Source organism: Scardinius erythrophthalmus, assembly GCF_964197995.2.
Source record: "Scardinius erythrophthalmus genome assembly, contig: HAP1_SCAFFOLD_66, whole genome shotgun sequence".
Taxonomy (NCBI): Eukaryota; Metazoa; Chordata; class Actinopteri; order Cypriniformes; family Leuciscidae; genus Scardinius; species Scardinius erythrophthalmus.
The window spans coordinates 127,512-152,614 of record NW_028296532.1 but is presented as its reverse complement, the minus strand read 5'-3'; positions in this window follow the sequence as shown (position 1 = coordinate 152,614).

The following is a 25,103-nucleotide window of genomic DNA, read 5'->3' as shown; positions in this document are numbered from 1 at the left end:
TGCAGTACAATTCTCTGGAAGCTCTAGATTATTAATTATATAAAAAACTTTAACTTTACCCATTGGGTAGCCATAACAGGATCATTTAGAAAATGGGTATGGCAAAAAACACTCAAAAGCCTGTAAATCCTAAACAAAAACTCAGACAACTCACTAGACTGCCTTATGTGCTTAAAGACCCTAAATGCTTGAACCCCGCTAAATGCTGCTTGCAGCTTTAATTATTATTATTATTATTATTCCGCCGTAAAACGCATCGTGCAGCCCAAACCGTAAGGGCTAGAGCTTTGAAACTTTGCCAGATGGTAGTACAAAAATCGAGGAGAGGTTATCAAATTATGACCTCGATTGGCCCATAGGTGGCGCTATAACAACCAAAAGCGCGAAAGTGGTCATAACTCCTGGACCGTATGTCGTAGACACAAGTGTCTTATATCATTGGAAAGCTGGTCGTCTGACGAACAAAACGTATATCTCCGATTTCATTTCCGTCATGATAGATTTTCCGCCATTTTGAATTTTGTCGAAAACCTACTTTTGCGAACTAGTCCCTGGTTTTTTGCTCGATCGGAACCAAACCAGTGCAGAATTGTTCTCTGGAGACTGAAGATCAATAATTATCGAAAAAAAGTTGAAATTTCGATTCAGGGTCGCTAGGGGGCGCAAAATTAACGTTGTGGGCGGAGCCTATTTTACTAAAATGGCTATAACTCCAGAAGTAAATGAGGTATTTTCACCAAACTTGGCACACGTATGTAAGAGGTCAATCTGAGGACACGGTAAAAAAATCGCGGCGATTGGCCACATGGTGGCGCTATAACATGAAAAAAAAATAAAACAGGCTATAACCACCTGACCGTTAGTCCGATTGACTTGAAAATTGGTATGCAGTGTCTTGGTCCAAGGTGCCATGTATGTCTATGAGGACATTGGTGTATCTCAAAAAACATGGCCGCCATTGGCCAATGAAGTTGAGCACCTATTAGACAAGGTTAACGGAGGCCGATCGGAACGAAACTCGGTGGGCATGTTCGACTCATGGCCCTAGAGGTCTGTAAGAATTTTGAAAGAAATCGGCCACTAGTTGGCGCTAACGAGTTTTATGGCTCTGTAATCACGTGGTGTTAGATATATTGTCACAAAATGCATATCATTTGATAGATCTGCTCATGCTGAACAACTTTGCCTCTAGAACCATTGCTGTCAATCAAACCGTTCATTAAATATTCATGAATATGTTAAAAACCTACTTTTGCGAACTAGTCCCTGGTTTTTCGCCCGATCGGAACCAGACCAGTCTAGGACAATTCTATGGACTCTCTAGATCAATAATTATCAAAAAAAAGTTGAACTTTTGTATTTGTATGGCTGTAATAGGGTCATTTATAAAATGGGTGTGGCAAAATACACTCAAAAGCCTATAAATCCTAAATGAAAACTCAGAACTTCACAAAAATTGGTGAGCATATGTGTCATAACATCACTAACAAGCTTGCAAAATTTTATGGAGATTGGACAATAGTTGGCGCTATAACTGTTAAAAAGCTTTAAAACCATATATTTCCTATGGTAAACTGCCTGTATTGGCTGTAAATGGTCTTTTCCATGTCTGATCATATAATTTTCATATCATAATGTTCAAAACTAGTGCAATACAATTCTCTGGACTCACTAGATCAATAATTGTCAGAAAAAGTTGAACTACTTCATTTGGATAGCTATAATAGGTTCACTTCAAAATCTGGCCTTTACCAAGTGTCCCCGAAAGCCTATATCTCTTTAATCAATGCTCAGACCTTCTTAAAAACAAGTCAGAATGTGTGAAATATCACCCTGAACAAGCATGAAAATTTTCAGACAGATCGGACAAAATTTGCCTCTATAACAGTTAAAAAGGTGAAAATGATATGATTTAATGGCATGTTAAGCCAATAAGTGGTATTTTACTGCCCCCTGCTGTTTAAAATAGTCATTTTCTCATATTGGTATTGGTATCAGCCATGGTAAATCATGATAAATGATGGTGTGTGTGTGTGTGTGTGTGTGTGTGTGTGTGTGTGTGTGTGTGTGTGGTACAAATATAACAAAGGTTTTATTTTCCAACATGAAAACAAACATAACAGAGTGCTAGTGCACAAACAATAACCGACAATGATAATGGATGAGAGGGGAACTTAAATACACAGATCAAGACAAGGACAACAGGTGACGGTTATGATGATGAGGTGCAGGTGATGATGAGGAGGGTGATGAGGAGCAGGTGCAGGTGATGACGACAGATGGTGAATGTGATGAAGACAGAAGGTGAATGTGATGAAGGTGAATGTGACACCAATATCACTGAAACATTTGTGTGTGTGTGTGTGTGTGTGTGTGTGTGTGTGTGTGTGTGTGTGTGTGTGTGTGTGTGTGTAAGCATGCATTGAGTTAACATGGAAAAACTGGTTTGCTTTAGTGCAGAAAACTGGTTTAAAGTGAAAGTGAGCCAATAAGTGGTCTTCTAGTGCCCTCTGCTGGCCATTCTACTTAATAATGAAATATTTTACATGTGCTTTTGCATTCATACTTGGACACACACTAAAAATCACGTATATAACTAACTATTATAACACAATAATATTTTGTCAGTGTTCATCACCTCATTTGCACTGACACTTCACATAATTGCTAGTAATGTGGTTAATCATGCTAGAAACATTGTAAATCATAGTAAATAATACTGAAATGAGGTGTATCAAGGTAAATCATGCTAGAATCCTAATAAATCATTCTGGAACATGGTATATGATAGTAAATCATGCTAGAATCATATTAAATAATTCTAGAATGTGGCAAATCGTCGTGGGAGGAGCCTATTTTACTCAAATGGCTATAACTCAAGAAGTAAATGAGATATCTTCACCAAACTCAGTACACATGTGTATGGGTTCAATTTGAGGTCACAGTAAACAATTTTATGGAGATCGGACCATAGGTGGCGCTATAACTGTTAAAAAGCTTTAAAACCATATATATCCCATGGCAAATTGCCTGTATTGGCTGTAAATGGTCTTTTCCATCTATTATGTCAGTGGTTACATGCTTGCTAAATAAATCTTAATAACTTTTGATGCTTTTGTGCTTAAATGCCTTAAAGGCCTTAACTGCTTGAACCCCGATAAATGCTGCTTGCAGCTTTAATTAGGGGTTCAAGCACGAAGTGCTGAAACCCTATTGTAATTGTGCTGATTTTGAGGGGTTCAAGCACGAAGTGCTGAAACCCTATTGTAATTGTGCTGATTTTTATTATTTTTCTTCTGCCGTAAAACGCATCGTGCAGCCTAAACCGTAAGAGCTGGAGACTTGAAACTTTGTCAAATGGTAGTACAAAAATCGAGGAGAGGTTCAGAGAGTATGACTCCGATTGGCCCATAGGTGGCGCTATAGCGACCAAAAGCGCGAAACTGCTCATAACTCCTAGACCATATGTCGTAGACTCAAGTGTCTTATATCATTGGAAAGCTGGAACCCTGAAGAACAAAACGTATATCTCCGATTTCATTTCCGGTATGCAAATTTTTCCGCCATTTTTAATTTTGTCAAAAACCTACTTTTGCGAACTAGTCCTAGGTTTTTCGCCCGATCGGAACCAAACCAGTGCAGAAATGTTCTCTGGAGTCTGAATATCAATAATTATCGAAAAAAAGTTGAAATTTCGATTCACGGTCGCTAGGGGGCGCAAAACTAATGTTGTGGGAGGAGCCTATTTTACTAAAATGGCTATAACTCAAGATGTAAATGAGGTATCTTCACCAAACTCGGTACACATGTGTAGGAGTTCAATCTTGGGTCACAGTAAAAAAATCGCGACGATTGAACACTAGGTGGCGCTATAACATGAAAAAAACATGAAAAGGGCTATGACGACCTGACTGTTAGTCTGATTGACTTGAAAATTGGTATGCAGTGTCTTGTTCCAAGGTGCCATGTATGTCTATGAGGACATTGACATATCTCAAAAAACATGGCCGTCATCGGCCAATGAAGTTTGAGCACCTATTAGACAAGGTTAACGGAGGCTGATCGGAACTAAATTCTGTAGGCATGTTCGACTCATGGCCCTAGAGGTCTGTAAGAATTTTGAAAGAAATCGCCACTAGTTGGCGCTAACGAGTTTTACAGCTCCGTAATCACGTGGTGTTACAAATATCCACACAATATGCATATCATTTGATAGAGCTCCTCATGGAGAACAACTTTGCCTCAAGAACCATTGCTGTCAATCAAACCGTTCATTAAATATTCGTAATTATGTTAAAAATCTACTTTTGCGAACTAGTCCCTGGTTTTTTGCCCGATCGGAACCAAACGAGTCTAAGACAATTCTATGGACTCTCTAGATAAATAATTATCAAAAAAAAGTTGAACTTTTGCATTTTTCGCATGGGTATATTGGGTCATAAAAAAATGGGCGTGGCAAAATGCACTCAAAAGCCTATAAAACCTAAACGAAAACACAGAACTTCACAAAAATTGATGCACATATTTGTCATAACATGCTAAAGATGCCTGGAAATTTGTATGGAGATCAGACCAAAGGTGGCGCTATAACTGTTAAAACACTTTAAAACCATATATTTCCTATGGTAAATTGCCTGTATTGGCTGTGAATGGTCTTTTCCTATGAAAAATTCCTATTCCTACCTATGATCATATATTTTTCATATAATAATGTTCATGACTCTTAATAAGCATGAAAAATTTCAGACAGATCAGACAAAATTTGCCTCTATAACAGTTAAAAAGGTAAAAATGATATAACATGTCATTAAGCCAATAAGTGGTATTTTACTGCCCCCTGCTGCCATTTCATCATAGTGCTCCCTAATATTGCCATATAATTTATATTTAGACTAAAATCATTATTTTAACATTTTCAATCACATTTTGTCAAAACTCATCTATTGGAGTATTACTTGACAATTGTGTCACACTGAGGTATTTCTTTTATTTACCAGATATGCAAATATTGTTTTGTTCACAGTATGTTATGTTGTGTTCTTCGGGTGTGGTGCAAATAAAGTTTGTTCCCGCCATTTAAGACTCAAGCGTATTTATTCATCTGTAAATGTGTGATGGCATGTTACTGCTGTTTCTTAAAGAACGTATTAAGTTTCCCACGCAAATAAGTGTATATAGTTAGTATTTACTGAAAGTTATCAAAATCTTGTTTGTTACGCTACTTGAGTTCAACTGGGAAGTTGAAAACAATAATGTCCTTGTGTATTTACAGCAGTAAAGTTTGTCTGTACGCGAATAAAAAATTTTTTTAGTGGAGTTGGATTTTGATGGAGCATGCGCAGTTGTGTACGTAATGTAGCTTTGCTGCGTCGAAAGTGTTTGTGGTATTTGTAGCGTATAGCGAACAGCAAGAAGAGACCATCATGGCGAGTCCAGCTAAAAAAGTTAAAACGGAAGTTTCCATGGATGAAACTTGTGTCGAAGGTTACATTCATAACGTCAGTGCGGTTAGGATAGGTGTGCGCAATGGCGCGAAGTATTTCAACGCGTCGCTTCAAGTGAGCAGAGATGAATTTAGACACGTCGTCGTGTTCGCGGTGGAGAAGCGGTCAATTTTCAGTCTGGCAGAAAAAAATAAGAGTCCTGTAAAGCTCATGAAAATCAAGAAGCGCGTCAGTAAGTATCCATTGCGGTTAAAGTAAACAAGTAAATCGCTTTTGAGTTTGTGTTGTTATTAACTAAGTGTATGTTGTCAAGGTTATGAGGGAGGAAAGTTTGATGTCCAGTGCGGCAAGGCAACAGAGCTAATTGTGGTGACCGACGTCGGTTTCGGCTTCCGAGAGTCTCCACAGAATGCCCAAAAAACAGTGGCTGAGGCTAAAGCCATGGCAGCACGACAGCAGGTAACTATTAAGGAATGTAAATGTATATAGTCTTTTTAAAAGCAAAAAGTATGTGAAGCTTCGTCGTATGACGAATAAACGACGGAGGGGGAGGGGGGGGGTGGGTTTGGCTTTATTTTTGTTCACTTTAACGCGTTCAAATATTAGCGCAATAACGTAGAATAAAGTTTTCTGTTATCCTTTAATAACACGATCACGCTGTTATTCACATAAATGCTTTTAAAGTATTGAAGTGCGGCAAGATTTAGTGGACGCGCTGTTTGTGAATGCCGCGTCATGTTACATACACACATAAGCCAACAAACGCAACATGCGTCCAGTTCTCTTTTGAACTTGAACGAAGCAACAATTATGATGGTTGTTTTGCGAGTATTATTATTTTCGTTGTGTCAACTTCGAGAGTTGTTAGATAATGGGGCCGTAAGTGACAGCTGCCTGTGCGTCAGATTCGCGGCAGGTGTTGCAGCGACAGATTTTAAAGGGACAGTAGTTGAATAAAATAGTTTGTGCGATGCTTGTCTTTAATGTTAATGAAAGAACGAAGGAAATGGTTGGTTTAATAAGGATTACTCTAAATGAAACATTTTAAGTCTGTAAAGTGTTTGATACGTTTATTCCATTTCAAAATGTTTGATAAAGCAATGGTTAAATATATGACATCATGATAAGTTTGTCTAAGGATTGTCTTAAGTTCAGTAAAATTAAAAGTTATTTTGTAGAGTGGAATAAAAGTTGAATGTGATATATCTTTGAATTATGTTGTAATGTAGAATATCTCACCTATAATATATAAAAGAAATTATAGTTTGGTGCCCGAGTAGCAGTATTAGTATGAGTGGTAGTGGTTTTTATCCATATAAATATGTCTTGACAGGAAATATGTAAAATATACTGCATGTAAGTAATGTGTACATTAATTTGTACAATAATGATTACAATATGAAAATAGTACAAATTCAGATGTATAATCTTAAAGGGTTACTTCAGGATTTAGCATTAAGCTTTGTATTAGTAGAAAACCTGTAGTATTTTCGAATTACCATGCTTTCCACCCTCATATCCCCCTGAGACGAGAGATTTATGTATTTTTTGTCTGGAAAAAATCCTCCGATGACGCAAAAATCGTCATTTTGCGTCATCGGAGGATTTTCTGTCCAGAGGCTAAAGACTACAGCCAGTAGAAGGCGTTGTTCCGCATGTTTACAACCCGCCCATAGAGGGTGGGATCTCACTCACAGAATGTACACAGTATCAGCCGTATTTCTTTGGAAGCTAAGCTAGCATGCTCTTGTTCTGTGGAGAAAGCTGAGTAAGTAGGGGTTACCATCTTCCTTTTCCCGGACTTGTCCGGCGGGCGAGACTGTTAAAAATGTCCGGGATTCGGCTTTTGCGTTCTGCGGTCGCCATTCATTGTTTACATGCACACCTCTCGTTTCAATCTAACTGAATTAATTCCGATTGGTGAATCTGACTGTAGTGTTTACATGAACGCTAAACAAGTGATCGGTTGATGTACGCTTTACCCTTGCTAAGAAAATTCCCGCTCCTCCGTGAGAGATGCGAGACCCGGCGCGTCTCAGTAATGACGCCACCGGCCTCGCGCTGTTCTCCCGCGGCCGTCCGCCTCGTCCTGCTCGCCACAGTTAACATGATGAATGGCGACTGTAGAACGCAAAAGCCGAATCCCGGACATCTTGGACGATCTCTAAATCCCTCGTAAACTCATCACGTAGGCTAGCTTTGTTGTTTTCATCTGCGCACTCTTACCGGTAGGCGTGGCCTCCTAAGGCAGCGAAGCAAGTGCATTCTGGGAGTTGTTGTCTTTCATCCACATAAGCCAAAAATACATTTTCTGGCTTTTCTCAGTCTAGAAAGCTCCAAATTAAAAAAATTCTCCACATTTCTTCTACTTAAATGACCTATTTTAAATACACATTCATCTTCCCAGAGGTGAAGTATCCCTTTAATGACAAAAATAATGATGTGCGTTTAATGGACTGACAGTATTTTATAGAAACAGAGGGCATTTTCATACCAGCTGTGGTTTTATAAATGCTCATAAATTAATGCTTTGCTCTTAAATTGCATTGTTAGTAATATTGATAAAAGCGTAGCTAGGCTGTTCTAAGTCAGTACAAATGGCTTAACAAATACAGAGAACTTGTAAAAATAAAAATAATTGAAAGCATGTTTTCAATTCCAAGTTGTTGTTGTTTTTTTCTTTTTATCCAGCAAAAACAGATAACACCAACAGTTGTGTTTGGCTAAAGCACATAAGTGTTAAATACATTGTCGTTATTGCTGCATTCAAAACAAAGTCAAATACACGTGTACTCTGTAACAGATGGGTCCACACTCCAGGTTGGCGTGAGTTTATAAAGTGTTGCACAGTTGGATCGGTGGCTGACTTCAAGCAATGCATGCCTCTTAGAAATATTGTTTGTCTTGAGACAGTCCTGACGTACATGCTTGAGACGCATGCTCTGAAAGTACTGTGAGAGAAATTAGAGAGCAGTCGGCTGGGTCATTTTGTGCAGATTGTCTAGAACGGCTGCATGAGTCTTAATGACGACACAGTTGTTGGTATTTAGTCTTGATACAGGACTGGTTTATTTAAGAGCTGTAGGTTCAGCAGCAATACACATACATGTTTATTTTTTGAGTAATAAAGGCTCTTTCATGTAGCTGCAATGTTATGGTATCACGTGTATCAGGATAAAGCTGATGGGAAAAAATATCGGCCCAGTTCAAGGGTATTGAGGTGAAGCCTACATATATGCTTACGATTAATGTGTGTGTGTGTGTGTGTGTGTGTGTGTTTTTTATGTTGTGCGGTTTTCATGTAATATGATGTTTTTAACTGTTTCTGTGTTTTTCTGTTAGGTTGGCAAAATGGAGGTGAAAGTTTGCCGTGTTGAAGTAGCCACAGAGATGGTGCAGATAATGGGTGCCAATGTCGAAACCCAGACGTGTTACGTCCAAGACTCGTCCGGCCACATGAAACTCCAGCTGTGGGCTGGCCAGATAGGGCTGGTGGTGAATGGCCATTCTTATCAGATGCGCAATCTCAGCACGCGCGAGTACCTGGGATGTGTGTCCCTGACCACAACCCGGAACACTGAGATCGCTGAAATCCCAGAAGTGGCTGGAGCAAGTTCGTTTCCACACTTTGAAGTTAAGGAGGAGGTGGTGACCACGTTGACTGGAAGCATCATTCGTGCTGAAATTGCTGTGTCCAAGAAATGCACGAAATGCCAGGCGTGGCAGCCAGACTTCAACTCGGCTTTAAAGTTTCACCGATGCCAACGCTGCAAGTTTCTGCAGAAAGCTGAATTTTACCAGTGTACTGCCAGTGGACGGGTCGCACTGTTGCAGGAGGGCAGGGAAATGGACCTGAGTGTGACCAATTCTGTCATCCGGTGTTACCTGGAGAAGGAAGCCCTCACACATCTGCTTATTGAAGGGCAGAATGTGGAGGAGCATCTGCTGAGTGGCGATGCATGGCGAGTTCACATCCAGCAAGATGTTGTCGTTGGACTCGACAAAGCGGCGGAAACCGCTGAAAGTAGCGAGACAGAAGATGGAGAGCTTGCAGGAGCAATGGCCGCCATGGAAGGGGAACGGATTTAGTTGGGCCATAAGGAACTGGGATAGTTGCGATGCGTTTGTTCTTTAATATGCACGCAGTAGAACAATTTTGTTTCTAATTTCTGCTCCGCAACAGATGCACACTTGTTCAAATGGCACTTGTTCTTTATTTGTATTTAAAGAAAAATTGGGGTTAAAAGTTGTTAAACAGCCTTAAGAGCATAGATTTTATTTTAGCGTATTTTATTTATTTATAGTTGTTGGAATAATTTTTTAGGTTTGAAAGTGCAGAAAGGGCACAATGTTTAATTGTGGTATCATATATATATATATATATTTTTTTTTTAATAATTTTGTGCTTATTTTTTTTATTTTATATTTTGTTCATCAGTTTTTATTTTAAGTATTATTTTATTTACCAGATGTGTATATATGCAAACATTGTTTTGTTCACAGTACGTTGTGTTCTTCGGGTGTGGTGCAAATAAAGTTTGTTACCGCCATTTAAGACTCAAGCGTATTTATTCATCTGGAAATGTGTGATGGCATGTTACTGATGTTTCTTATAGAACGTATTAAATTTCCCACGCAAATAAGTGTATATAGTTAGTATTTACTGAAAGTTATCAAAATCCTGTATTGTTACGCTACTTGAGTTCAACTGGGAAGTTGAAAACAATAATGTCCTTGTGTATTTACAGCAGTAAAGTTTGTCTGTACGCGAATAAAAATTTTTTTTAGTGGAGTTGGATTTTGGTGGACCATGCGCAGTTGTGTTATGTCAAATGCAAGTAAATTACTCATTAAAATTAATAAATATTTTTTTTTACATATATCAGTTTTAAATTGACTTGTTTGAAACATAACTATTTTCTTGAATGTAATCAAATACTACATCTTTTAGGCAACATTTCATTAATTAATTCTAATGCTTTCTTTTCTATTTTATTTGGTATGTTTTATAAAAATATATACACTTTGGCCTTAGTTTAACTGCTTTTATTGTTCTTTTGATTTGTAAGTCGCTTTGGATAAAAGTGTCTGCAAAAGGCTCAGTTGTTATCAGATGACTGTGAACTTCACTAGTTCGAAACAAAATAATCCTTAAACCGACTCATTTGAAACAAAATAACTTATATATTGACTCGCTTGTAACCAAAAGACTCAAAAATCCTCATATGTAATGAAATGACTCTTAAATTGACTCGTTCAAAACAAAATGACTGAAATAAACTGATTCATTTCAAAGTGGTACACTTCTAACCATAGACTTTTCTTGTAACCAAAACAGTCAAATGTCCTTGTTTGGATCAAATGACTCTTAAAGACTCTTTCCTTAAACTAAATATAATCGTTTCACTTATTACAAATCTATTTCACATGTAAACATAAGTTGTTAGTGTGTATCTTTTTATAGCCCGCATTTTAAAAAAGAATACATAGACTACAAAATGTGTATTGCAAGTTTATTTTTTAGAACAGCATTTTCATGAAAATTAATTGTAATGTGTTTTTATAATTCCATCCACTAGTTGGTGCGTGCTGTATTGTCTTTCCGTTTTGACCGGAAAGGAAAGCCATTTTGTCTACTTTCTGTAAAGGTAAGGCTCGAATTGATGATGCTCTGTGCGTAATTTTAATCATCTGTGTATTAATCTTAATCATCTTTACTATTTTTTAGCCCTGTCTAAATTGTTTTTGTCTGTTTGAATGTTTTGTGTTTGTATTTTTAGATTACTTGTATAAAGGCACCGTTTTGTTACAATACTAATGCCGCGTTACAGGCAACCTTATACCCGTGAAAGTGCACTGGAACGACAGTCAAACCCGTGACTTCCCACCCGTGAACTCTGGAACGCGGCATAAATTCATGTAATTCATCTGGCCAGCCTTTTGATTAGAAGAACAAATAAGTTTTTATGTTATCAGTTAATAGTAAGCATATAATTAATAACATTTAATGGTTTATTGCTACATGCATTTTCCCCTTGATTGTATATCATAACCTTTACACTTTAAAGTGAATTTTGTGAATGCAGTCGCTTATGTTTTAAGTGAATACGTGCATCAATATTAAATCCGTGCTTGAGGCATATCCGTGCTTAAGACATAAAGTGACGCTGTCATTAAAACAATGAAAAAAAGTTGAAATAAAAATAAATGTATATTTAATTAATATGCAGATTATTATTATTATTATTATTAATTCTATTGTTTAATGAACTTAAAATAAAACTTGGGGAGCTTGATTGACAGGTGATCTAACCAATCATACTTCGCCATCCGCCATTTTGTCCGACAAAGCAGTCAGAAGAGTTAGTGGATTAACATGGGAGGATTTAACTTGAAAAACGGAGTGTACTGACGTCTTTCCGTTGTTAAAACAACATTCCTTCTTATGTTTGTTCATGATTATTTGAGGCTATAAATTAATTAGAAGGAAGAGATGATCGGTTCACGAGCAGCTTTAACTGATGCTCTACAGCGATCTGACACGACACATTAAATAGCCACTAAACGGTATTTATTGTTTACATTTCTTTTAAAAAATTACCAAATTTAAAAAGTAATACTTTGTTTAATGTTTAATATCAAACGTAACCGAAAAGTAACCTGGTCTGTCAGCGTGTTGTCAGTCTCATCTCTGCTCCGCAATGTATTTTTCATTGCGAGAGAACATCACTCAAATGATGTGCACAGTCTTTTTTATGCACTATGCAGCCTGCATGAGTGCAAAATCTATACATGATATTGTTCCTAAATGTAATTGCTTTTATGTTTCATACATTTTTTGTTTACTCTTATGTTACAGAAGACGGTGTAACCTGATTTGCGGTAAGATGTTACTTTTTCAAAATATATAATGATAATATAAACAATAGTGTACAGTATAAGAAAACATTTGGGAAAGTTGTGAATGTGAGAAGCACCATTAATATAATGGACATAGCATCTGATGCACAGAAGCCAATGGTATGTCTTATTGGCACATCCAGGCTTCATTGACATGTGCCAGTGAATAGTGACAAGTAATTGACATTTTTGTAGAACATTTAACCGTATGTTGTGACATCTTCAGTAGTGACTGACAGATGAATTGAACAGCTATACTGATATAATTGTGACAAAAAAATTCTAAATAGCCCAATTTTGTGATATTTAATTATATATATCAATTAAACATATTAAAGTGAGTAATATTTTTTACCGAACATGTTACTTGTCACGCCTGTATTTGATTGGCTTGCCACAGAATTTTTGATAATAGCAATGCTGCTTTGTTGTTTATATCACAAGTCACAAACTGCACATTCTAAGAAAGATATCATAATGGGTCACTATGAATAGTACATTAACAGCCGTGTCTGTTTTTGTAAACCTGTAGCTTATTTTTTCATGATATTGCATGGACACACACACGTCAGTAGGTGCCCAGTACAAGTATAACATTAGCCAGTGCAAGATTCTCATCTGTGGCTTAAATATATGAAGTCCTTTCAAAAAGTGTACAAAAAAATTAGTTTTGCCACGTATCTGATATACGTATAGAATAGCATTATATAATAAAATCAATTTATGTACAATTTAATTATATACATATGTGATATAATCTACATTATACTTATATTTTTAGTGACACAGGTCAACTGGCATATGCCAGTGGAAATTGGCATATAAACGTGAGATGTGTTAATAAATTGGGTTATTTGCCACTTGCATAACAATTTTCTTTATGTTATGAAAATTTGAGTTATTACATCACTGAGTTGATGTGTTCCACATTATTAAACATAATTTGATACAATTATTTGGGAAATATTAAAGCCACAGATTAAAGCCCTGTGTTGGCTGGCCAGTGTTACACTAAAAGGCTATTTATACTGACACCTACTAACATGCGTCAATGCACCATCATGCAAAAATAAAGGTTTACAGTAATGTACGCAACTGTTAATGCATTATTTATAGTAAGTAACCTATAATAGATTTATTTTGTGTCTTTTCTAGAATGAGCAGTTTGTAACTTTGTCAGATGAACAACAGAATATCACTGGTATTACAAAACATTCAGTGCCAATCAAGTAAACGTGACACAAATAACATGTTCGAAAAAATATTACTGACTTAAATGCGTTTAATTGATATTTAAAATATCAAAAAATTAGACTATTTATTTAGGATTTTGTGTTAGAATTAGGGCTGTAGTCAACCAAAGAAATGCTTAGTCGACCAAAGTCATGTCCTGCGCAGTCGACTAAAAAAATAAAAATAAAAAAACGCGATTTTGACATTAAACATTAATAAAAAATAAAAAAAATTAAACAATTGTCATAGAGCATTTATAAAACAACAACGAAAAAAATCAATAATACATAAAACTATAATAATAATACAATTCTTTGAAAATTAAGTGATTTTTTTAACTGCAAAGTGACAGTGCAAAGCTCTGTCCTAGGTCTATACCCAGCTAACAAAAAAGGTCCCCAGAACGTCCCCTAAATGGCCTGTGCGAACGTCCCCCCGAACGTCCCCATGTGGAGTCCGCTTGATGTCCCGCGGACGTTCGCGAAGACGTCCTCCGTACGTTCAAGAGGACATTCACAGGACCACCAGCGGCCATTCGGAACGTTTAGGGGACTTTCGCGTTTAGTCCCCTGAATATCATTATATTTTATTCTACTTCTGGCTAACCAAAGAAAACACACACGTTGTAAGGAACAAAGTAAATGTATTTTATTTGAACAAAGGTGTTGTGCTCTTTCAGTGTGTGTGTGTGTCTTCAAACGCGCTGGCAGCTGTGTGTGTGTGTTTGTCCGTCAGCTGTGGGGTTAGTCCAGCAATTCTTCCCCTTGGCATCTACCTAAAACAACAAAATAAACACATTCAGTAGTATTATGATTGTATATGTCTATATAATATATCCATATACGTTAAATATAACGTCGTCTCGTCTCATCATAACATTAGCTTCGTAGTGTTAGCATACGGTTTGCAGCGGTAACGTTACACGGCAGACAACTTAAGCAAACGTTTTAAAAGGTAACATTTTTTATATAATTTAAAGATGGACAGTGGTTACGGTAACTAATGTATACTAATTTAAAAATTAAAAATACCTTTTAGACAGACGAAAGAGAAAACACAAGGCCGCGTCTGAGGAGGACCGTTATAACTGTCACTACAGCTGAGCGTTGCCATGGATACATGGTGCGTACCATAAGGAATGACGTCACTCGCTTAGGTGCACTTGATCGTCACTTGCTTGTTTCTCCCCGTGTAGCTATATTACACTCCTTTTTTGTTATTTGAGCTGCATGTGCTATCAGTCAGAATAATTGTGCAATAATTAGAATAACATTTTTCCTAAAATAACTTCTTTTGAATAAAACCAGTCACCTTCGCCTGACCAACAGTTTGATAATTTAGGATAGGATAGGACAGTTAGGATAATTTTATGTCTTACCTGTGTTATTCTCCACTTTCTTCCCAGCAATGTGCTTTTCCATTCTTCACGTTTTCCTTGGCTGCCGTTTTCCTCAAGTCGATGCATTCTTTTAGAGCTCCTGCATTCAACCTTATTTTCTTCATGCATGAATAGCCTATAAATTGTAGCTTATATATGACCCTGGATCACAAAACCAGTCTTATGTTGCACGGGTATATTTGTGGCAATAGCCAACAAAACATTGTATGGGTCAAAATTATAGATTTTTCTTCTATACCAAAAATCATTAGGATATTAAGTAAAGATCATGTTCCATGAAGATATTTTGTACATTTCCCACGAATCCCACCTTAACCCTCTGATGGTCTTCGTTTAGGAGTCACGTTCGTGGCCAGATGTATAAATCTCAATAAAAAAAAAAAAAAAAAAAAACATTACCCATAAGACTGGTTTTGTGGTCCAGGGTCACATATTAAAATATGATATTTGAATCAATTATCATATTTTGATGTTTAAATTATAACGCTGAAAACAGTCTTGTGATTTGATTACATCTTTAACTAGTGATAGAAGTTACTTTATTATCTTAACATAATTAAAACACTAACATTTTTAACAAATTTAATTTTACAATTAATTCAAATATTTTTAGTTTATTTGCATTTAGCCTATATTTTTGTTTAATTATTCTTTTGTCTGAGTTGCAAGCTGTCAGGTCTGATGATAAAAGAAAACGCATGTGCGACTGGATTTTGCAAGTGTTGTCATGGAAATGGCAGGTGAGGGACGAAATAGGGACGTTCGCACAGTGGCCCGGACAAATGTCCTCAGAACGTCCGTCACCGAACGTTACAAAGCGGACCAAATGCGAACGTCATCGGAATGTCCGTCAGCGAACGTTACAAAGCGGACCAAATGCGAACGTCATCGGAATGTCCGTCACCGAACGTTACAAAGCGGACCAAATGCGAACGTCATCGGAATGTCCGTCACCGAACGTTACAAAGCGGACCAAATGCGGACGTCCTCCGAACGTCCACTCGGGAACGTTACAAAGCGGACCAAATGCGGACCTAAGGGGACGTTCGAAAAGTCCGGGGGACGTCCCCTGTTAGCTGGGATAGTGACAGTCACAATCGCGCACCTGACCACACCACACGCTACAAAAAATATAACTGCTAAAATTGCCAAATAATGAAAAAACCTAACAAAAGCTCTCGTTTATACAGGCTGTAACTATATTCTTCTTTACTTTCAAAGCTATGGGTTAACTTTTGTCCAGCCGATCTAGGCGTTTTAAAACAAACACACAAAAAACCCAAATAGCCTAAAAAACAATCCTAATAATAGGCTGTATAGAAGGAAGGCCTATAGGTTTATTTTCGTTTTATTTTGTAATAAATAAGAAGCAAATACGGTATAACAGACAATATAATCGGGCGCCCGCGCGGTCACATTGCACGTTAACTGGAGCGCATCTCATCCTAACTTAACGAAACTAAGTGTATGCCTCACACAGACATGAGAAATACATCAAATACACAAAGCTTGAAATGTCTTTAAACGAAATAATTCAAAAAGAAAAAAGAAATAGGCCACTCTCTGATTATGATCCATTATGTGCATTTCTCTCTGTAGGCTCGTTCACTACGGAGATGGCGATCGTCAACTTCATATTTGCAGTCGTCAGAAAACATAGTTTATTAATACAAATCAAGGCACTCATCACCGGATTTATGCACATCTTGCTTGTTGCACGCACACATATTATGTCGAAATAACGAGATATTATGTTGAGATAACATTATTAATAATAACCTACATCTTTTAAAATATTTGATTGAATGCTGAATGTTGCGCTTGATCAATTTAATAATAATTTAAACAATTTAATAACTCCGCTTCGCGTCGTGACCGCATTACCACCACGGGTGTGCATTATTTTTCTAATAGCCTAATTCAACGGCCTGTCGTCAATTATTCCTTACGTGTTCCGTTACCTCCAACCCCTGTTTTAAATCGCCGGATCCACCCATCCTTTGCGCTCCGGGACCTCCCACTTTACAAATTAAGCACTGGTTCTAACTGAATGAATACAGCAAAACTACCTTTATTCCTTACTGAGCGCGAAGCAGCAGTGCAGACAGCCACAGGTGCGGTTCCCGAGTGTTCTACGTGGTGCGCTAAACTGTGGCGTTGTTACAAAATAGCCTAAATTAAAGCATTTAAAGTTTGGGATAAAACATAGGCTAATTATATTTAGAATACAGTCAAATATAACTGCTTATAAAGGAATAAATATCAAGGAGTAAATCAATGAAAATATCTTTATTGGTGAAAAAAAAAAAAAAAATGCAACTGGTCGACCAATGAGAATGTCAGTCGACCAAGACGGCATCGACCGATTAGTCGACTAAACGACTAAAGTTGACAGCCCTAGTTAGAATTGTGTCAGTATAGCTGCTCAGTTAATCTGTCAGTCACTACTGAGAATGTTACAACATACAGTGACATTTTCCATTATAATGTCAGCGACATATGTCATTATCCACATGTCTCAACCTATTGTTTTACATGTCTTGCCATGTCAGGTGTTTGTTTCATGTGTGAAAGGGGTTTTCTCGGTGGGTTTCATTTTACAGTTAGATCCTTAATAAAAATACTACAAATTTCGTCAAGTTTTGCCATATTGCATTAATGTTTGTCTGCAGCAGTTACATTTGTTTAAAAGTCAACATGTAATTCAAGTGTTTTATGAGAGTAGTAACTGTAAAGGTTTAATAGACTATATATTCCCTATATATATATTTTTTTTTTACCTTTCAATTGGTATGTTTAATTAAAAGACCATATTGGGCAGGATGTTGCATAGTGTGTTTTGTGCTTAAGAAATGATAATCAGAAAAATGTATTTAAAATCTGAATAAGAGAAGGAAAATCAGTCTTCATTGTTATAAATATAAAATACCATATTTTTACCACTAGATGTCAGTATAACCAAGTAAAGCAGGGTTGAGCTATCTGTAGTTGGTTTGGGAAGTGTTTTCAGATGTAGTTATTTTCTAAAAAGTTAACTTCATGTGTGTATATTAATTTAACTTTTGCATATAATATAATCATTGTATCTATAAAAATACAGAATATAATGTAAATTATCAATTAATTAGTTTGTTTTAATGTGATTTTAAGTTTTTGATATATTGTTTATTTACTAGTATGCAATAATGTGTAAATTAATGTGTATGTTTTGTGTGTACAGATGCCACGTACAAAGCAAGCCCGGCGCTCTGAGGCAGCCAAGAAGAGAATGGCGGACTGGATGGCTGCTGATCCTGAAGAGGCTCTGCCACCTCTTAAAAAATTGGCAGAATTAACTGAACGTTGTGTACATCACAACGGGCCTAAAGAAAAGTCTAAACAAAAGTCTGAACACAAGTCTGAACACAAGTCTAAAAACAAGTCTGAACAAAACTGTCAAAACAAAACTTCATTGTCTGAAATACAACCTGAATCTCCCTCTATATCTATACCTGCCACAAAAAATACTAACATGACCATGAAACCTGTTTTCAATTTGTGTCCACAGAAATCTTACATCAGAGGGTCTTTCCATCAGGCTGCTAACTGTTTTGGCAACAATAGAGGCAGACAATGTGCTTCAAACAGTTTAACTGCAATTTTGATGTGTAAAGTGAAAAATGTGTTGCGATGGACCCCGAATGACCTGAATGAAGTTCTGATACTTGGAGATGACCTGTACAGTTCCATGATAGACGCCGGCAAAATCAACGATCCTGTGAATGGCTACATAGAAGTTGCTGAGCTGCCTGACACACACACACTGAAAAATTTTAATTTTTCAATAAACTATTCTTCTGTGTCCTATACTGGATTGTTTGGAATTAATCAATATGATGAAGGTTTGCAAGGTGTTGCTATGTCCCTTGATGAAGCATTAAATGAAGCGTTCCAGATGTTTGATGCGTGTTTGGTAAACATAAAGCAAACTATATGTGCAGCTGTCAGACAAGGTTCGTGGTATGCAGTGATTGATCCACATGCACGACTCAGTGATGGAACAGTTTCAGCTCGTGGTAAGAGTGTAGTGGTTTACCATCCCAGCATAGACTCTTTGGTCATTCATTTCAGGAGACTGGGTGCGTCCTTGAAAGCATATAGTCGTCCATTTGAGGTAACTGGTGTTCAGGTAAATGTGATTGACAAGAATGATCAGCATGATCAATTGGTGCGTCATTCGGTGAGACCGAATAATACTGATGTAGAAACAGTGAGTAAAGGTGTCGATTTAGAAATGGCAAGTTGCAGTCATTCTTTGACTGATTTCATAAGTACAGATCAAATACTTGTGAACGAAACGTATACACAAGAGAACACAGAAAAATCTTTTGAATGCCCAAGCAATGAAAATGCAGCTGATGTTGAATTTATTTCACAAACTAGCAGTGTTTCTTTTCAGTTTAATCCATTAATAGTACAGCAGCAAAAAAGTATTTGCTTGAGGCTGAACCTAGTACACGTTGTAAAAGAACAGAATAATCCAAATGAGATTGTTGAAATGACTGAACCTTGTGAAACCAAAGATATTGTGGGTGACGGTAACTGCTTTTTCAGATCAGTAGCTTATGCTGTAAGTGGAAGTGAACGAGAACACAGAAAACTGAGGCGTACTGTTGTAACGCACATTCTCCAGAATGCAGGAAGGTACCATCAGTATCTCAGACAAGGCCACACTTCGGTTGCAAACTACATTGACAGTTCAAGAATGAAATATGTCGGGACTTGGGCAACAGAGCTGGAAATACAAGCAACCAGTGATTTAATTGGTGTGGATATATTTACGTTCAGTCAAGACAACTGGCTTAAATATTCAGCCTCAAGTTTGCCATCTAATAGTCATAGCTGTGACCACAAGGGAATTTACTTAAAACATGTTAATAGCTCTCATTACGAAGTTGTTGTATGTGTTAAAACACAAGATGGTAGCTGTGCTTCCATTTGTAAATCATCATTTGAAGCTTCAGTGTTCAATGCATCATTAAAAGCTAAGTCAGACCCACGTAAGCTTTATAGACAGAAAGTCCAATATAGCACTAATCAGGACTTAAAAGAGGGTAAAAAAATGGAGGCAAAGAAAAGATATTATGACAATGAAAAATTAAATCCGGCATTGAAAAGTACGAACAAAACGAACAGTATCAACAAAAACTAAAAAAATATAGCACAAATAAGTATAGCATGAATAAAAAACACAAAGAGTCTCTGAAAAACTATAGTATTCATAAATACAAGGAAAATGAAATGCACAAATCTAAGGTGATTGATTACAACAAGAAAAAATATAAAAATGATCATAATTTTGTCAAAAGTATTAAAATTAGAAATGCTGAAACTCGACGAGACACACAAATCAAAAGGAAAGAGATTGACTGTGTGATTGAACAATTTAAAGAAAAAATATCTACAGGTCCTGAGTATGTATGTTCAGTTTGTCATCGTTGCTGCTTTAAAATGCAGGTCAAACAGTGTAAAATAAATAAATATTTACAAAAATCGGTCCAGGCTGGCTATATTGCAAACAAATGTATAACAATGAATTATCTGCATACGTGTAATACACACTGTAGTGAAGATTGTGTTTATAAAAATACTCCAGCTGAATCTCTGTGGATTTGTCACACATGTGATAGAAAGATTAGTGAAGGAAAAATGCCTGCTGAAAGTGTAGCAAATAATCTTGCTCTGGATCCAATTCCTGTTGAATTGAGCTGTTTAAACTCTCTTGAACAACATCTGATAGCAAAGAATATTCCATTCATGAAGATGCTGGCATTACCACGAGGAGGACAGAATGGAGTCCATGGACCAGTGACTTGTGTACCATCTAATGTTACAGATGTGGTGAATGTTTTACCAAGATCAGAAAATGAAGACTTGATGATTAGAATAAAACTTAAGAGGAAATTAACGTACAAAGGGCATTATGAATATAAATTTGTGCACACTGATCATGTCAAAACTGCTTTAGCATACTTAAAAGAAAATAACAAATGGTATAAAGATGTACAGTTCAATGAAACTTGGATTAATCCTCTGAGTAAAACAGAAGAACAGATCAATGATAAAAGTGTTGACACTGAACAAGATTTGGATGGATGTCAGGACATGTCTGTTGATAAAGAGCACAATATTGACAATGATGAAGAGATCACAGATGAAACACTTCATGATCGACAACAGCATGGTTTGTTTATGGATTCATGTTTACAACCAGTGGATATTGCACAAGAGGTTTTAGATCAACATTTTGATGGCATTATGTCACTTGCACCAGCAGAAGGCAATAATCCAGTGAGAATGCTAATGGATGAAACCAATGAAGCCAAATGTTTTCCAGTTCTCTTCCCAAAAGGAACAGGAACATTTCATGATCCACGGCCAGAAAAATTAACGCTGTCTAGATACTTAAATAACAGAATCCTAAATGCAGATGGACGTTTTGCTCAAAACCTAGATTACATATTTTATGGACAATATCTGTCTGAACTTAATCAAGTTATCTCAAATGTATCTATTGCTTTGCGAAAAGGTCATGACACCAGCAACAAAACAAAAATTACTGCAGAAATGCTGACAAACAAAGAGTCATTGCAAAAGATTTTAAATTTTGATCAGGGTTATAAATTCTTGAAGCCAGTGAGAGGGAGTCCTGTTTTTTGGCAAAGTGTTCAAAAAGATTTGTTTGCAATGGTGAGACAATTAGGTATCCCAACATGGTTTTGCTCATTTTCATCAGCAGACTTGCGATGGCCAGAGCTAATGCAATCTATTGTGAAACAAGAGGGCTGTGAAACTCCTATTGATGAACTGGACTGGTCTGATAGATGTGGAATGCTTAAACGCAATCCTGTAACTGCTGCCAGAATGTTTGATCATCGATTTCATTGCTTTCTAAAAGATGTGATCATGTCGCCAGCCCAGCCAATCGGAAAAATAATAGATTATTTCTATCGAATAGAATTTCAACAGCGTGGATCTCCTCATACACATTGTCTCTTTTGGATTGAAAATGCACCTCAAGTGGACAGAGATGACGATGATGAAGTAGTAGCATTTGTTGATCAATATGTCACTTGTGAAATGCCACCTGAACAGCAGGAAGAAATGCATGAAATTGTGAGCACTGTCCAACAGCACAGCAAAAGACATTCAAAAACATGTAAAAAGAAAGGAACTGTGTGTAGATTTAACTTTCCACGTCCACCAAGTAACAATACTTTCATTGCAAGAAGCAGCAACATTGATAAAGATGAAAAAGAAACAGATGCTGAAAAAAATGAAAGTAAATACAAAAATTCAAACAACTGTCAACAAATATCAAAAGATCTAGCCGAAGCTATAATGAAAAAAGTGAGAGAATGTTTGTTGAAAAGTGATGCTGTCTTTGACTCAGTTGACTCTATGTTTGCATCTATTGGTATAAATCAAGAGATATTTGAAATGGCTTACAATAAAATGACTAAGAAAACAAGTGTTGTGTTGAAAAGAAATCCAAATGATGTGTGGGTGAATCAATATAACCCAGATCTTTTACGATGCTGGAATGCAAACATGGACATACAGTTTGTTGTTGACGCTTACTCATGTATAGTGTATATCATTTCATACATTTCCAAAGCTGAGAGAGAAATGGGATTGCTTTTGGCTAACGCTCAAAGAGAATCACACAATCAAGGTAATATGGATGCTAAACAGGCTTTAAGAAAACTAGGAAGTGTGTTTTTACATAATCGAGAGGTCTCAGCTCAAGAGAGTGTGTATCGACTGACTAACATGAAACTAAAAGAAGGATCAAGGAAAGTGGTGTTTATTCCAACTGGTACTAATCAAATCAGAATGAGTCTACCCTTAAACACCATACATAAAAAAGCTGAATATGTAGAAGATGATGGAGATGGCATATGGATGAAAAGCATCTCAGATAGATACAGAGCCCGTCCACATACAGATGAATTCAGTGGAATGTGTTTAGCAACCTTTGCATCAGAATACAGAGTTTTAACTGCTTCTGAAAAATGTTCAGACAGAGTAAGACTGGAGAATGACATGGGGTTTGTGAGAAAAAGAACTCTTACAGATCCTGCTATAGTGCGATATGCTCGTTTTTCACCCACTAAAAATCCAGAAAATTATCATCAAAGTATTTTAGAATTGTTTTTGCCTCATTTTGTGCGAAATCAATTGAAACCAACAAATTTCACCACATATAAGGATTTTTATGAGACTGGATTTGTAACAATTAAAGATGCTCAGCTTGAGTCAGTCAAAATGATCGTGGACAGTAATATAGGAAAGTTTGAGAAAGAAGCAGACACAATACAAAGAGCTCAAGATGTTCTAGAACAACATGGAACAATGGAAGATGCTTGGGCCCAAATTTGCCCAGAAACAGAACTTGAACGTCTCGAATGTCTGGAGAGTAAGAAAGACCAAATAGACACAGAAGAAGGTGATGAGATCATTCCTGGTCTATTACCAAAAGTGGGTACTTCCAAGATAGAAAACAATCCAACAGCTATGACTAAGCAAGATGCCATGAATTTACTGCGTTCTTTAAATGAAAAACAGTCACAAATCTTTTACAAAGTACGGCAATGGTGTTTAGCAAAAGTGCAAGGTGAAAACCCAGACCCATTTCATGTGTTCATATCTGGTCCAGGAGGTGTTGGAAAGTCAGTACTGATTAAAGCCATCTATTATGAAGCCTCTCGCATACTTTCAAAGTTAACAGACAACCCAGATGAGACACATGTGCTATTAAGTGCTCCAACAGGTGTAAGTGCCTACCAGATAAATGGGTCTACTGTACATTCCAGTCTCTGCATTGGAATAAATGCTTCACTGCCATATCAACCACTTGGAGATGAAAAAATGAATTCCTTGAGAGCCAAACTTGGAAAACTACAAATATTGATAATTGATGAAATTTCAATGGTTGATCATAAACTTCTATCATACATTCATGGAAGATTAAGACAGATCAAACAAACTGGTGATTACTCTGCATTTGGAAAAGTCTCTATTATAGCAGTTGGAGATTTTTATCAGCTGTCTCCTGTCAAAGGAAAACCACTTTACACCGAACCAGTGAACAGTGTGAATCTTTGGGAAACTAACTTCAGTTTGGTGGAACTTACAGAGATTATGCGCCAGAAAGACAAACAGTTTGCAGAAATGTTAAATCGTTTAAGGCAACGTAAAAAAGATGAAACAATGGTTGAAGAGGATATTGCTATGCTAAAAACATGTGAAACAGGTGATGGTGATGAGAGTACAGATATCCATATTTATGCAACTAATAGTAAGGTTGATGAACATAACCTAAAAATGGTGCACAAAATATGCTCTGACACAGTTACTATACACGCCCAGGATTTTGAGAGAAATGCTAAAACTGGCCGAATGGAAAAAAAAGATGGGTTTCATCTCAGAGTTCACAACAGTTCTTTGGAAAAATCCCTTGAATTAGCGATTGATGCTCGAGTAATGCTACTGAAAAATATCAATGTATCAGATGGTCTTGTGAATGGAATTTTTGGAACAATTAAAGAATTCTGTTACGAAAATGATGAAATATTTCCATCAAAAATATACATTGAATTTGATGATGAACGAGCTGGTAAAGAAGCTAGAGGTAAAAATCCATGTTTAAAACCTGGACTGGACAAAAGCACAGCAATCGAGCCTGAAGAAGAGAAAGTGACAAGCAATGGTGTCAGAAGACAGTTTCCTTTGAAATTGGCATGGGCTTCCACAGTTCACAAAGTGCAAGGTCTGACAGTGAACAAAGCTGTTGTTTCATTGAAAAAGATATTTGCTCCAGGACAAGCATATGTAGCATTAAGTCGAGTGACGTCTCTTGATGGACTCATAATAGAAGATTTCAAAGAAAAGGCTATTTTTGCAAAAGACAACATTGAGGAAGCTCTACAGAGAATGCCTCCATTCATTGAACCATGTGAAACCACAGAAAACATACAATTTCAAATGATGCTACACAATGTCCAAGGGCTTATTCCACATATTTTAGATATTCGAAAAGATAACAGATATTATCAAGCAGATATGATTTGTGTAACAGAGACGTG